This window comes from Nyctereutes procyonoides, unplaced genomic scaffold, assembly GCF_905146905.1.
Source record: "Nyctereutes procyonoides isolate TBG_1078 unplaced genomic scaffold, NYPRO_anot_genome, whole genome shotgun sequence".
NCBI classification, from domain to species: Eukaryota; Metazoa; Chordata; class Mammalia; order Carnivora; family Canidae; genus Nyctereutes; species Nyctereutes procyonoides.
The window spans coordinates 41,701,338-41,715,972 of NW_026575140.1; the positions used below are offsets into that span (position 1 = coordinate 41,701,338).

Genomic DNA, 14,635 nt, shown 5'->3' on the forward strand with positions numbered 1-14,635 from the left:
ATGTTTTCACATAGTCTTTTTTAAAAAATTCCTCTGCCTCTCTGACATTTATTAATAAAATCACTCATGGAACACATTAAAATCAGGGACCCTGGGTAGCTCAGAGGTTGAGCATCTTGATGCTCCTCCCTCTGCCTGTCTCTGCCTCTCTCTCTCTCTCTCTCTCTCTCTCTGTGTGTGTGTGTGTCTCATGAATAAATAAATAAAATCTTAAAAAAAAAAAAAAAAAGGAAAGGGTTCTGGAAGGCCTCTTGGAGGAGTTAACATGTGACCTGAGACCTGAACATGAAAAGAAGTAGGAGGGCCCTCCACTCAGCGCAAAAATCCGGCACCATGGCCATGATCTTGGGTTACTGGGACATTCGCAGGCTGCCCCACGCCGCCCACCTGCTCCTGGAGTACACGGACTCGCACTACGAGAAGTACACAATGGGGGACGCTCCCGGCTATGACAGAAGCCAGTGGCTGAATGAAAAATTCAAGCTGGGCCTGGACTTCCCCAATCTGCCCTACTTAATTGATGGGGCTCACAAGATCACCAGAGCAACGCCATCCTTCGCTACATTGCTCGCAAACACAACCTATGTGGGGAGACAGAAGAGGAGAAGATTCGTGTGGACGTTTTGGAGAATGAGGTTATGGACACCGCATGTACTTTGCCAGGGTCTGCTGAGCCCTGATTTTGAGAAACTGAAGCGTGAGTACGTGAAGGCAAACCCTGACAAGATGAAGCTCTACTCACAGCTTCTGGGGAAGAGGCCTTGGTTTGCAGGGGAGAAACTCACCTACGTGGATTTCCTGGTTTACCACATCCTTGACCTGCCCCGCATAGTCCCGCATAGTTGAGCCCACCTCGCTGGACGCGCTCCCGAACCTGAAGGAGTCATGGCTCGCTTTGAGAGCTTGAAGAGCATTTCTGCCTACATGAAGTCCAGCTGCTTGGCCCCAGGCCTTCTGTTTCTAATGATTGCCATGTGGGGCAACAAGTAGGGGGGGCATGGGAGATGCCAGCAAGGAGCTGGAGCTGTGCTTGCTCTGTGTACCAGAACAGGTGTCCTGCTTTTTTGCCCTTTGTTACATTTTTTTGTCCCCATGAAATACCTATTGACCCCCTTTTCTCCTTCCCAACCCTATTTTCATCAAGGCCCTTGACGTCAGCTTTCCACTTCAGCAATTTTCCTCCTTCCCCAGTGTTACCCCTCCTGCGCTAAAGCCAACCAGATCATTCTTCCCTCGGTGGTTGTGCCACTTGCAGGAAATGGCCTGGACTCCTGGCCTGCAGAGCCTGGCCCTGAGCTCCCCAGCACTGCCCTGAAGCCCGGTGTGACCTGGTGTGCCCCTGTTGCTCCCCCTGGGTGGTCCCTGCCCAGCCCTGCCTAATCCCCAGTAAAGCCTTGAGCACTATGAAAAAAAAAAAAGAAAGAAAAAAAAGAAAAGAAGTAGGAGGTGGGGGCAGCCCGGGTGGCGCAGCGGTTTAGCGCCGCCTTCAGCCTTCAGCCGGGGCGTGATCCTGGAGACCCAGAATCGAGTCCCAAGTCGGGCTCCCTGCATGGAGCCTGCTTCTCCCTCTGCCTGTGTCTCTGCCTCTCTCTCTGTGTGTCTCTCATGAATAAATAAATAAAATCTAAAAAGAAGTAGGAGGTGAAAGAACTGGAAATACAACTCGCAAAGGAAACAGCTAGTGCAAAGGCCCTGAGGCAAGACTTTCGGTGTTTTCGGGAGAGGAAAAAGGAGACTGTATACCTGTAATGAGGAGTAGAACTAAGACAACGTGCAAGAGGGAGCCAAGATGGGATGTGGGGTTAGGATTTCACTGTACCTGAAATAGGAAGGCACTCAAAAAGGAATGATGTGGAGAAGGGCAGCAGAGGGGCCACGCAGAGGGAGAGAGCGGACAGATTCAAGGGTTTGGATATGATTGTGGGGACTGAAGAAGAGAGAGGACTCGAGAATGAACGCTGGGCTTACCGCCAGCATAAACTAGGCAATTAGTGTTGCCCTTATTGAGATGTGAGCCTTTTGTCAGGGCTGGCGGGGGTGAGGGCGAAGGGGGCTGGCTGAGGGGGAGGTCCTGGGGGCGGGGTGGGGCACGCTGGGCCCGGGGCTCCGAGGACTCCGAGCCGAGGGCTGGAGCTGGAGGGGGCGGAGGGGGGCAGCAAGGGGAAGTCAGCAGGTGCTTCGGGACTGGAGGCGCGGGAGTGTAGGGCGCGAGGGGATTGGACTAGAATCTTCCCGACTCCGCCAGGGGAGGGGAGGAGCCGGCAAAACCGGCTGAGCCCACCCTCGCTCCTCCCTTGGCGCGCCGGTGCGTCCGCAGGCTGGATCCCTTCTGCAGGTGAGGCTGGCCAGGTGCGGGGGGACGGGCGCCGCGGGGCCCCTCGGGCTCTGCGCCCTGCTTTGTTCCCGACGGGCCGGTGGCAGAGGCCCCTTCTTCAGCCTCCCCTCCCCGTAGAGCAGCGGCGTTGAAATAGCAGTGCCGGGGCACCCGGCGGCTCAGAAGAGCACGAGACGCTGGATGTCAGGGTTGTGAGTTCGAGACTCACGTTGGGTGGGAAGAGTTTAAAAAAAAAAAAGGAAGAGAAAAGTAAAATAGCAGTGCCAGGAGGAGAAAGTGAGGCCAAGGAAAGGAGGCAATATTTAAGTACGGGCTTTAAAAGAAGGGTCGGTGGGGGGGTGCACCTGGGTGGCTCAGCGGTTGAGCGTCTGCCTTCGGCCCAGGGCGTGATCCTGGAGACCCGGGATCGAGCCCCGCGTTGGGCTCCCTGCATGGGGCCTGCTTCTCCCTCTGCCTGTGTCTCGGCCTCCCTCTCTCTCTCTCTCTCTCATGAATAAACAAAATCTTTAAAATAAGTAAAAGGGTGGGGGAGGTGAACACTTCCTTGGTGTCTTTGGGGAGTGATGGAATGAGGGAGCGCTTTGGAGCCTGGCGGACCTGGGTGTTAAGTCTGTCCCCTTTTCGTGGATGCCGGGCCTTGGACTTCATCCCCAACCCCGTCTTCGCAGTACTTCCTATAAACTGTACAAGTAAGGGAATAGGTTTGAAGGTAGTGACTTTTTCTGCATCGCCTTCATTGTTAGAAATGACTGAATTCTTTTTCAAACGGTGAATATATATTTACTGCCAAAGTGTCCTAGGAAATAGACCCCAACTAGCACAAAAAAGGAAAACCATCCTCTACCCCTGTCTCTCTGCTTGCCCCCCTCAGGCGGGGCCCTAGATCTCTGCCTTCCCCAGCAGGGCTCCCCAGCCTCCCCTCCCAGACTCTCAGTAACTTTGTATCTTCGCGTAAATTCCTATGATCTTGTAAATCGAAGCTAACACACAGCTAGAAAAGCAAAAGGCTAGAGAGGAGCCTTCCCCGCTCCTATATACAAAGTGGAGGACTTCTCTACATGCTAAACCTTAAACTTTAAATTCTGCATCATGGACTTTGCTTGAACTCTAGACACTGAGACCGCTGTGCAGAAGACCAAGTCCTGTTCTGCAGAGAACTTTCTTCTTTCTTCCAAGTGATCGGTCTTCGCTGGGTAAGCAGGTGAGACTTGGTGGAGTGGCTGAGAAGCTGGAGAAGTGGAGGGCAGGGGTGCATAGTTCAGAGTGAATTGGGCAATTGACCTTCGGACGGCTGAGCTGGGAGTCTTGCAGCAGCTGGTGTAGGCTGGGAATCCTGTGCCTGGGGCTGTGGTTGTCTCCTGCTGGCCGGATCCCAGATTTGGTCACCCCTGGAAATCGGAGGTGTTTCACAATTCAGTTGTTGCAGGTATCGGAAAATGCTTTTACCCTCCTTATGTCAAATTAAAAGGTAGTTTAGACCCGCCACTCGGTTTTGTGAAATAGGTTAGGAAGATCGCACATTCTGGATCTCAAATGTATTATTTTGATGTCAAATGCTAAATTCCTCTCAGAGATGAATGAAAATAAATAGGTGGTCTCTTTCCCGCCTAAGATCCCAGACATCCTGAAATTATATCCACTCTGGCCTCACAATCCCTAATCAGGGAAGAAAACAGGATTTGCAGAGGCTGAGGCTGGAGCACCTTTAGCGAGTTTCTCCCCCACCTCCCCCCTCGATTTGGCGAGTTTCAGGTCAGGTTTAGACTGCCATCAAAAGCTTAGGAAAAATTGGGAGGTTTTTAATCAGTGCAGCCATGAGTTTGGATTTAGGTTTTAAGAAACTTTAATTTACCTGGGAGAGCACTCTAGAGGCTGGAACCTGTTAGAAGGGGCGCGAAATCTTTAGCAATTCACACTCCCAAGGCCGTGGGGGGGAGGGGCAGGGGATAAATTTCCCTTAATCTCCGGATGGACCATCTTGTTTTGGTTTGCATTTCCTTGGCCTTGACTGCTTTTTCATATGTTTATTATCTACTTGCATTTCCTATGTGGTGAATTTTCAAAGTGAGCAGCCAATTCTGTGTGTGTGTGTGTGTGTGGTGTTTCTTTTCTCCTTTTCTTTTTTTTTCTTTTATTTTCTTTTCCTGAATGTGTTGGTGGTATTGTGGATTTCCTTTTAGCCAGAAAAAGAAGAGTTAATATTTCCCGGGCCATTCTCTGTGGCCACAGGGTTTGGTTTGCCATTGCATCATTGTGTGCTGTGTCTGGGTGTCTTTTCTGGGTGCAGGGGAGAAGAATAAAGGAAAAGACTAACTTGAACTCCTTCTAAACGGCATTATGCTTTTCCCATTTTAATTACCCAAAAGGTTCTGCAAATTCCCAGTGCCCCTTTCAGGCTGGAGAGGGCAGAGGTTTGCCTCTGCATTGGCTGTAATCCATTTTCTAACACACTAGAATCTGTTCTGCTTTGCATTTTCCTGATTCATAAAATTGAGCATATTTTCATGTATACTGTCCTTTTTCGTTTCTGCTGGTTCTTTGTGATATATGAAAATTCTACTGCATGTGTTCTCTGCAACTTTTTTTCTTTTTTACTCTATCAAGGACTTTCCATTCAAAAACTTTCCGGTTTTTTTTTTTTTTTTTTGCGTGGTGGTTTAGAATGTTATTCCCTCTTCTGTGAATCACTTACCTGTTTTAGCTTACTCCCCCCCTTCTGTTTCAGCTTTTTTGCAGTTCAGAACTATTTAACGAAAAGTATCTGTTCTAGGGCGAAGGGGGGGGAAGGGGGGGGCTCAGCGGTTTAGCGCCGCCTTCAGCCCGGGGTGTGATCCTGGAGTCCCGAAATCGAGTCCCGCATTGGGCACCCTGCATGGAGCCTGCTTCTCTCCCTGCCTGTGTCTCTGCCTCTCTCTGTCTCATTGAATGAATAAATAAAATATTTAAAAACAAAAAAAGAAAAAATTATCTGTTCTAATGCTAATCTGATGAGGGGTTTGTGTTTTTACTTTGTGGATCAATACTTGATTAGAAGATTTTTTATTTTTTATTTTATTTATTTTTTTATTATTTTTTTTAGAAGATTTTTTAAAAAATGTATTTATTTAAGTACTCTCTACACCCATTGTGGGGGGTCAGACTCAAACTGGGATATCAAAACTTGCCAGGCGCCCCTGAATAGGGGGGCTGGGAATGCAGTAAAGAAATGCACCAACTTTTTTTTTTTTTAACCATGCAACAAAACTTTTATTAACATTTTGAACAGCTATTGAGAAAACCAGTGATTCAGCTCTTACTAAAACTGGTAATTTCTAAACGTAAATTGGGGCAAATGGCTAGAGTGCAGAGCAATGCCATCATTGGGCACTAAGAATTCAAGATTGAAGAATTAACAGCCACCCCTCAGACGGAGAACCAGGTGGAGAGTTGACTCTTTCTGGATATTGTAATCAGAAAAGAGTGTGGCCATCTTCCAGCTGCTTGCCTGCAGAGATGAGCCTCTGCTGGTCAGGGGGGATGCCCTCTTTATCCTGGATCTTGGCCTTCACGTTTTTGATGGTGTCACTGGGCTCCACTTCCAGGGTGATGGTCTTGCCAGTCAGGGTTTTCACGAAGATCTGCATTTTGACCTGCTAACCAACCGTCCAGTCACCCCCACACCAACACCTTAACAATGCCAGCAGCCTCTGAATAAGTTTTGCTAGGATACTATTTGTTTCCTTTAGCTTTTTTATTTTATTTATTTATTTTTAAGATTTTACTTACTTACTCATGAGAGACACAGGCAGAGGGAGAAGCAGGCCCCATGCAGGGAGCCCGACGTGGGTCCCGGGTCTCCAGGATCAGGCCCTGGGCTGAAGGCAGGCGCTAAACCGCTGAGCCACCCAGGCTGCCCAGCTTTTTTATTAACATACATTGGCAAAAGAACTTTTTAGAAAATACTTCTCATGCTTAATTTTGCACTTTGTAGGTTTTTTCTCTTTAAGGAAAATTCTTGCTTTTGACTATATTGTTTATACTTTTAAATTTCTAGTAGTATTTTTGTTTTTTGTTGTTATTTTTAAGATTTTATTTATTCACTCATGAGAGACAGAGAGAGGCAGAGACCCAGGCAGAGAAGCAGGCTCCATGCGGGAAGCCTGATGTGGGACTCCCATCTGGGGACCCCGGGATCATACCCAAGCCAAAGGCTTGGGTCAACCACAGAGACACCCAGGTGCCCTTCTAATAGTATTTTTTGTAAGACCCACAGAGCAGTCTGTTTCATCTGGGAGACCTCGGTGGTATTCTTTTTTCATTTTTTTAAAAACTTCTTTATTTTTCTTAAGGTTTTATTTATTTATTCATGAGAGACAGAGAGAGAGGCAGAGACACAGGCAGAGGGAGAAGCAGGCTCCATGTAGGGAGCCCAACGTGGGACTCGATCCCGGGACTCCAGGATCATGCCCTGGGCGGAAGGCAGGCACTCAACCGCCGAGCCACCCAGGGATCCCACTAAGTGGTTTTCTTAACAATTTTTAAGTTAGGAGACAGGGGTTCCTGGCTGGCTCAGTCAGTGAACTGTGTGACTCTTGATCTCTGGGTTTGAGTTTGATCTCCATGAACCCCATGGAGGGTGTAGAGAGTACTTAAATAACTCTTTTTTTTTTTTTATTTAAGATTTCATTTATTTATTCATGAGAGACGCAGAGACAGGCAGAGAGAGAGAAGCAGGCTCCCCACAGGGAGCCTGATACGGACTTGATCCCAGGACCTCAGAGTCCCAGGACCCTGGGATCACAACCTGAGCCAAAGGCAGAGGCTCAACCCCTGAGCCACCCAGGCATCCGTAAATACATCTGTATTTTTTTAAATGTTAGGAGCACTCCCAAACATAGAATAACTCCTACCATCACTCAGATTCTAGAACAGTTATCTTCCTGATTTGCCTCATCTATTCCTTCTCCCCTTTTTTGCTGAAGTATTTTATTTATTTAATTTTTTAATTTTAATTTTTTAAAGATTTATTTATTTATTTATTTATTCATGAGAGACAGACAGGCAGAGGGGGAAGCAGGCTCCATGCAGGGAACCCAACGTGGGACTCCATCCCGGGTCTTCAGGATCGCACCCTGGGCCAAAGGGAGATGCTCAACCGCTTGAGACCCCAAGGTGCCCTAAAAGCTTCAGTATTGTTGTAACTGGACTCATGGTGAACATAACATAATATATGTAATTGTCTAATCACTCTTTATATGCCTGGATTACCATAATATTATATGTCAACCATGCTTCAGGTTAAAAACAAACTTAAGTATTTTTAAAAAATAAAATTCAGACAAGTTTATTAAACAATTCAGGAACTGGGCTGCATCCTGTCTAGCAAATAGAGGGGAGCATCGAAGATCTGCAGAAAGGGAAAAGTTTTTAAAGGCTGGACAAGGAAGTCCTAAAGAGAAAAAGGATTAGTTCAGGTGAGGTCCCACCATCTGGGGACAAAAGCGTTTTAATAAGTGTATTGTCTCCTCGTCCTTTAGAAGAAAGAGAAGGCTCATGTGACAGATTATTGGTGCTGGCCAGAAAATTCTTTTTTTTTTTTCTAGATTTTGTTTATTTATTCATGAGACACACAGAGAGAGGCAGAGATACAAGCAGAGGCAGAAGCAGGCTCCATGCAGGGAGCCCGATGTGGGACTCAGTCCTGGTACCCTGGGATCACTCCCTGAGCTGAAGGCAAATGCTTAACCACTGAACCACCCAGGCTTCCCTGACCAGAAAATTATTGATCAACTTTTTAAAGGTTATCTTCCTGGATTGAAACTGCAGTTATGTTAAGTATTCATTCAGTCTTGGTTTACTGAGTTGGGACTTTAACCTATGTGACACCATTTTGGGCCTTTTGAACTTCTTCTATCTCTTAAAAGATAAGGACATTTCTTAAATAACCACAGTATTATCACAGGTAATACAATTCATATTTAGTATCATTTAATAGTTGGTCCACATTCAAAATTTCCGGCCCTTCCACGTTGATTTGCTTAACTGGGATCTGGATAAGGAATAGGTCCCCTTGGTCTTGTCCCCAGCCCCCATGTCACTGAAGTATTGAGGACTGTGGAGTCTTACCCAGTGGACTTATGCATTGCCTTCTCATAGTCGCCTCGACTAAGCGTCAGGTACAACTCCTGGTGTTGGATTTTCCAGTTTATTTTATTAGGAGGAATGAATAACTAATATCGATCACTTTTTCTATTAGTAGTCATGTTTCTTTCTCTCTTTTGACCTTTTCTCTGACTTAAGATTTTTTTGTATATGTTTTTTCCTTTGACCTCCTGCTGCTTGTCATTTGAGTTGTTTTGTCATAAGTGAATGGTAGGTTTAAGATATTTTGCAACTATTAATGTTTACTTTTTTGAGCAGTCAGTGTAGTACATTACATGTATAAATTATTTGCTTTTAAACTTCTAGCAGCTTAAGAGATTTTATTTGAGAGGGGGAGAGAGCGTGAGCGAGCCTGTGTGCACACACACCAGCAGGGGGCAGGAGAGGGAGAAACCAACTCCCCGGTGAACACCTGTCCGACATGGGGCTCCACCCCAGGATCCCAAGATCATGACCTGAGCCCAAGTCAAATCCTTAACCAACTGAGCCACCTACATACTCCGCCTCTTTTTTTTTTTTTTTAAAGTAGGCTTCATGCTCAGCATGGTGCTTGAACTCACAACCCTGAGATCAAGAGCCCTAAACTCTACCAACTGAGCCGGCCAAGTGCCCCTCTTAGGGCATTTTTTAGTGTGACCAAGCACACACAATAAAACTTACTGTAACTATTCTTTAAATGTAAAATTCAGTGGCATTAAACATTTTTTATTTGCATTATTGTGCAACCATCCCCATCCTCAATCTCCAAGCTTTTATTTTTCCAAACTGAAATTCTACCATTAAACACAATCTCCCTATTCCCCCTCCCCGCAGCCCCCTGGCAAGACCATTGTACTTTCTTGTTCTGTGAATTGGATGATTAGGTACCTCATGTAAGTAGCCTCATACAGTACTTGTCCTTTTGAGACTGGCTTAGCATGTCTTCAAGGTTCATTTATGTTGTAGCAAGTTATCAGATGTTTCTTTTAAAAAAAATATTTATTCATTCATTCATTCATTCATTCATGAGAAACCGAGAGAGAGAGAGAGAGAGAGAGAGAGCGAGCGCACGCGCGAGAGCGCCAGAGGGAGAAGCAGGCTCCATGCAGGGAGCCTGACGTGGGACTCGAACCTGGGTCTCCAGGATCACGCCCTGGGCTGAAGGCAGTGCTAAACGGCTGAGCCACCCGGGCTGCCCAGATGTTCATTTTTAAGGCTGAATAATCCATTGTATGTGTATGCCACATTTCGTTCCTTCATCTTTTGAAGGAAACTTGAGTTGCTTCCACCTCTTGAGCATTGTGAATAGTACTGCTGTAAAGATGGGTGTACAAATCATTTTTTTTCCTTGCTAAAAGGTGTTTTTATTAAAACACAGGGACAGGAATCATGAGCAGAAAGAGCTTCTGTCTGTACAAATTACTTAGTTATTGTTTTTAGTTTTTTTTTTTTTTTTAAAGATTTTATTTACTCATCAGAGACACAGGCAGAGGAAGAAGCAGGCTCCATGCAGAAAGCCTGATGTGGGACTTGATCCCAGGACTCTGGGATTATGACCTGAGTTAAAGGCAGACACCACTGAGCCACCCAGGCATCCCTTGTTTTCAGTTCTTGTGGTTAAATATCCAGAAGTGGCACTGCTGGATCATATGGTCATCCTGTGTTTCATTTTATGAGGAACCACCTTATTGTTTTCCTTTTTTTTTCCTTATTGTTTTCCATAGCAACTCCCTGCATTCTTGAATAAACCAACTTGATCTTGGTGTAGCCTTTTATTTTTATTTATTTATTTTTTTGGTGTAGCCTTTTAAATAGTGTTCGATTTTATCTGCTGCTATTTTCTTTCTTTTTTTTTTTTTTAAGACTATTTATTTATTCATGAGACAGACAGGCAGAGGGAGAAGCAGGCTCCATGCAGGGAGCCCGACACAGGACTTGATCCCAGGTCTCCAGGATCAGGCCCTGGGCTGAAGGCAGTGCTAAACTGCTGAACCACCCGGGCTGCCCTTCTTTTTTTTTTTTTTAAGGATTTTATTTATTTCTCTGAGAGAGTTAGAGTGCGAGCAGGAGGAGTAGCAGAGTGAGAGGGAGAAGCAGGCTCCACCCCCCTGAGCAGGGAGCCCCAATGTGAGGTGGATCCCTATCCCAGGACCCCCAGCTCGAGGGGACCGTGACCTGAGCCGAAGGGAGATGTTTAACCAATGACCCACCCAGGTGCCTCTAACCTTTACTATTTAAATGCCATACATAGAAAGCCTCACTTTTAAATTTATGCTATCATAACTTTTCATATTTTGATTTTTCTAGAATGAGAATTTTTGAACTGTGTGACTATAAGTGTGTATCTTTTTTGTTCCAATATGAATGACCTATTAGCTGCTCCTATGATTCTTTTTTTTTTTTTTGGTAAGATTTTATTTATTTATTCATGAGAACACAGAGAGGATTGAGAGAGAGGCAGAGACACAGGCAGAGGGAGAAGCAGGCTCCGTGCAGGGAGCTGGACATGGGACTGGATCCCTGGTCTCCAGGATCACGACCTGGGCTGAAGGTGGCGCTAAACCGCTGAGCCACCCGGGCTGCCCTCCTATGATTCTTATATCCCTTTTTGTAGTAGTCCCTAAAGTTCTATTTTTTTTTTATGCAGACAAGATGTTTCATGCTAATTTTTTCTAACTAATAAACATAATTTTTGGAGCAGTTTTAGGTTCACAGCACACTGAGTGCAAAGTACAGAGAACTCCTCCCATATGCTCCCTGCCACCACGCACATGCAGCCTCTGATCAGCATCCCACGCCCTAGTGGCACATTTTGTTACCATCATTGAATTTACATCGATATATATCATCACCCAGAGTCCATCGGTTGCATTAGGGTTTATTCTTGGTGAGTGAATTTTCTGAGTTTCTGTGACTTTTGACAACTGGGTGACATGTATCTGCAACTGTATCATACAAAAGAATTTCACTGGGACGCCCCAGTGGCTTAGCGGTTGAGCGTCTGACTTTCACTCAATGGCCTGTTCCCAGAGTCCCCAGATCCAGTCCCACCCACGTCAGGCTCCTATTTGGAGCCTGCTTCTCCCTCTACCTGTCTCGTCTCTGCCTCTCTCTGTCTCTCTCATGGATAAATAGATAAAATCTTTTTAAAAAAACAGAACAAAGGAATTTCACTATCCTAAAAATCCTGTGTTCTTGCCTGTTTATCTCCCTCCCCTCAATTCCTGAGAACTGATCTTTTTCTCTCTCTGTAGTTTTGACTTTTCCAGAATGTCATGTAATTGGAAACCTACAGTATGTAGCCTTTCCAGGTTGGTTTCTTTGACTTAGTAATATGCATTAGTCTCCTCCATGTCTTCTATGGCTTACTAACTCCTTTCTTTTTAGCAATGAAGAATAGTACCACAGTTTATCCACCTACTGAAAGATATCTTGGTTCCTTCTCAGTTAAGGCTGCTAGGGCAGCCCTGGGTGGCTCAGCGGTTTAGCGCCACCCTCCACCCAGGGCATGATCCTGGAGACCCTGGATGGAGTCCCCCGTCAGGCTCCCTGCATGGAGCCTGCTTCTCCCTCTGCCTGTGTCTCTCATGAGCCTGCTTCTCCTCTGCCTGTGTCTCTCATGAATAAATAAATAAAACCTTTCAATCAATCAATCAATAAACAAGCCTCTCGGGGTGGATGCAGGTTTTGTATGGATACAAGTTTTTTTACTCCTTTGGATGAATTACAAAGGAGCATGATTGTAGGATCATATGGTAAGAGTATGTTTAGTTTTGCAAGAAACTGCCATAGTGTCTTCCAAAGTAGCTGTAATATTTTTTATTTGCATCAACAGAGTGAATGCATGTTCCTGTTACTCTGCATTCTTATCAGCATCTGATGTTAGTAGTTCAGATTTTGGCCATTCTGATAGGCGTGTTGTGGTATCTAGTTATTTTAATTTGCATTTACCTGATGACACACAATGGAGCATCTTTTCATATGCTGACTTGCTGTTTGTAGATCTTCCCTGGTGCAATGTCTCTTCAAGTCTTTTGCCTATTTTTTTAATCAGGTTGTTCATTTTCTTTGTACTAGGTCGTAGGAGTTTCATGTATATTTTGGATAACAATCCTTTATCAGATAGGTCTTTGGGAAATATTTTCTCCCAGTAAATGGCTTCTAGCATCTTCTTAAGTCTCATGCTGATATGATTTTTTTTTTCCTTTGTTTTTGGAATGTTTGTTGGTTATGGAGTTAACTGCCTATGGGCATATGAATCACAAATGTGTATCTGCAGAGCAGAAACTAGTTTGGGTTCTAGACATGCTTATCTGGTTCTCTTAATTATTGCAAGAGCACTTCACACTTCATGAGTTCAACAAAATGTGTACTCTTCCTTTAAAACCCGGCTTTTTCCTGACCTTCCCCGTTTAGAAGCCAGATCCACCAGAGCCGGCCCTCCTGCTCCCTCCCTCCGTGGGTTACCCTTCTGAGACGCTTGCTCCAGCCTTGCAGGTAGTTTCTCCCCTGCGTGAAATGTACTTGCTTCTGTTCTTTGCTATGTAACTGCTGCTTATTTCTCAGATTCCATATGAACTACTGCAGGGGAAGCCTTCCTGAGTCTCCCTTGAATACATAAAATGACACCTGGTATAGACACTTATGACCCTTGACCCCGTACTTTGTAAGTGGGCACAATGGCAATTTGATACTTGTTTCTCCCTAGATATTTACCCCCTTTCAGGGGAGGTTTCACGTCAGGGTTTTTGTTGTTTTGTTTTGTTTTGCTTTCTCTTCGTGGGGAAAGGGGGGCAGAGGGATGGAGGGAGACTCTTAGGGAGGCTCCATGCTCAGCACCAGCTTGATGCAGGGCCTCATCTCTGATCTCAGGACCTGAGCTGAAAACAAGAATTGGACACTTAGGGATGCCTGGGTGGCTCAGCAGTTGATCCTGGAGACCTGGGATCAAGTCCCACATCGGGCCTCCCTGCATGGAGCCTGCTTCTCCCTCTGCCTGTATCTCTGCCTCTTTCTCTCTGTGTCTCTCATGAATAAATAAATAAAATCTTTAGAAAGAAATTAAATAAAAAAAGAATTGGCCACTTAACTGAGTGAGCCACCAGGCGCCCCTCTGGGTCAGTTTTTTACTCAGCATCTTTTTCCTTTCCTATCCAGCACAGTAACTAGTATACAGTCCCTCACTAAGTGTGGGTAGTGGGCAGCGCCTCAGTGGTTGAGTGGATTAGTCATCTGACTTCAGCTCAGGTCATGATCCCGGGATCCTGGGATTGAGCCCCAAGTCAGGCTCCACGCTCAGATGGGAGTCTATTTCTCTCCCTCTGCCCCTTCCCCACCCAGCTCATGCTCTCACTCTCTCTCAAAGACATTAAACCTTTAAAAAAGAAATAAATGTTTCTGGGAACTTATGCTTATGTCTGAATCCAGAAATTTTATCGATACTATATATAGATATATATGCATCTTTTATTAACCTTGCACCCGACCCGATGATTTTTTTTTCAATCAGATGACTTCATTCCAGTGAGAGTTATCTATTGCTATGATCTGTGTTTTTTATCCCTCCATTCGATGCTTGAAAGGTTTTCTGGTTCTGTTTCTCAAAGTCACTATTAGTACTCATGAGTCCTATTAACCTTTACTCTTCAGCTCATCTTCTTTGATAATCGCTAGCACTTTTGTTTATTTACCCTAATCTCCTTCCTTTAAGTTGCTAAATTCTCTTACAGAGGAGGGAATTTTTCTTTTCATACCTGTAAGTTCAAGCAGTTTGGGTCTTGAAGGCAGGTGGTACAACTGTTAGTGTATCAGCAGCAAAGTCAAGTGGGTAGAACTTGAATACTTGGTATGTTTTGCAGAGGAAAAGATTCAGGAACAGGCATCCCAGCTGTTGTCCAAAGTGTGTGTATTGTGCATACCTGCTTCCTATCCCTGTGAACTAAGTGATGAAGAATGGGGGTGGTTTGTCCCTTTCCACCACACAGGGTCAGGACCACAGGGTGGAATGCTGAAAAAAATGAACAACCTAACTGAGTCTCCTCATGCAAAGATAAAGGGGCCTTTGTGAGGTGGGAGTAGGCATGGGTTTTCTGCTCCTCTCAGGGTATGCCTTAATATTTGCATTCTGGAAAGTAATATTCTGAATTGACTTGAGAGCTGGGTATGTTGTTTTTTTTTTTT

General features: G+C 45.2%; 2 pseudogenes; one reads left to right on the forward strand and one right to left on the reverse strand.

Annotated features, from left to right (window-relative positions):
- The first annotated feature begins 333 nt into the window (after positions 1-333).
- Positions 334-990, forward strand: LOC129497599 (glutathione S-transferase Mu 1-like; annotated as a pseudogene).
- A 4,602-nt stretch (positions 991-5,592) lies between these two features.
- Positions 5,593-5,965, reverse strand: LOC129496574 (ubiquitin-like; annotated as a pseudogene).
- Between the last annotated feature and the right edge of the window lie 8,670 nt (positions 5,966-14,635).